The sequence below is a fragment of the Antechinus flavipes genome, chromosome 3 (assembly GCF_016432865.1).
Source record: "Antechinus flavipes isolate AdamAnt ecotype Samford, QLD, Australia chromosome 3, AdamAnt_v2, whole genome shotgun sequence".
Taxonomy (NCBI): domain Eukaryota; kingdom Metazoa; phylum Chordata; class Mammalia; order Dasyuromorphia; family Dasyuridae; genus Antechinus; species Antechinus flavipes.
The window spans coordinates 587579073-587580390 of NC_067400.1; the positions used below are offsets into that span (position 1 = coordinate 587579073).

Genomic DNA, 1318 nt, shown 5'->3' on the forward strand with positions numbered 1-1318 from the left:
TCTCATACTTTGCCTCAGTTCATCATCTGTAAAATAAGCTGAAGAAGGAAATGGCAAGATTACTGCTGTATCTACACCAATAAAACCCAAATGGAGTAAAAAAGAGTTGGATAAAACAGGGATGACTAAATAACAAATACTATTCTTCCTATCACACATTTTATAATTAGTCATACTAACTCATTCTCTTATTCCTCATACAGAACACTCCATCTCTTAGTTCCATGCCTTTGTTTTGACTGTCCCTTGTAAATAGAATGCTCTCTTTCCTCATTTAAACCATTTAGAATCCCTGGCATCTTTCAAGACTAAGTTCAAATGGCTCTTCGTGCAAGAGAGATCTTTTCTCTATCCTCATTCTCCTTGTACCCTTTGATACGATTGCTCATTCTCTCCTTGATGCCCTCTTCTCTCTAAATTTTGAAAATGCCACTTTCTCCTGTTCTCTTCTTACTTATCAGATCACTCCTTCTCTGTCTTCCTTGCTGGATCCTTTTTATGTCCTTCATAAGTGTCCCTTCAGGCTTTGGCCTGGATACTCTTCTTATCTCTATACTACACTTTGATGCATATAGTGTATGTTTTAAAGTATATGCTACACTTGATATCCAGTTCCTATGGATTTAATTACCATTTTTATAATGATGATTCTCAAGCCTACCTATCTTGTCCCAAACACTCTGCTGACTTCCAATCTCATCTTTTTTCTTATATGGAATGCTTCATGAATTTGCATGTCATCCTTGCGTAGGGGCCATGTTAATCTTCTCTGTATCATTCCAATTTTTTAGTATATGTGCTGCCAAAGCAAGCACCTCCAATCTCATCTTAAACTCACTGTATCCAAAATGAAACTGATCTTTTCCCCAAAACTCTAGTCCCCTTTTACCTCTCCTATTATTGTAGAGGGCAATACCATCTTCCAAGTCTTTCAGATTCACCACCTAGGACTCATCCTATATTCCTCACTATCTCTCCCCTTGTATATCCAAGCTGTTGCCAAGATCTGTTGATTTCACCTTTGTATTATCTCTCCAATATGTCCCCTTGATTCTGGATTCTCTTTCACTCCAACTCATCTTCAATTCAGCCAACATAGTGATCTTTCTAATGTACAGGTCTGACCATGTTACTCCCCATCACCATCCTTCAATAAACTCCAGTGGTTTCTTATTGCTTCCAGGAGCAAATACAATTTTTTTTAGCATTCAGAGCCCTTCATTACCTAGTTCCCTTCTACCTCTCCAGTCTTCATACTATATTTTATTTCCCCAATACATAATCTTCAATCTAGTAACAATGGTCTCCTAGCTAGTCC

General features: G+C 37.7%; 1 non-coding gene across 1 annotated transcript; it reads right to left on the bottom strand.

The window, feature by feature from the left end:
• Window positions 1-706: 706 nt before the first annotated feature.
• Window positions 707-815, bottom strand: LOC127558424 (U6 spliceosomal RNA). Its single transcript, XR_007952818.1, has one exon. It is a non-coding gene; the product is annotated as a U6 spliceosomal RNA (small nuclear RNA).
• Window positions 816-1318: the final 503 nt, after the last annotated feature.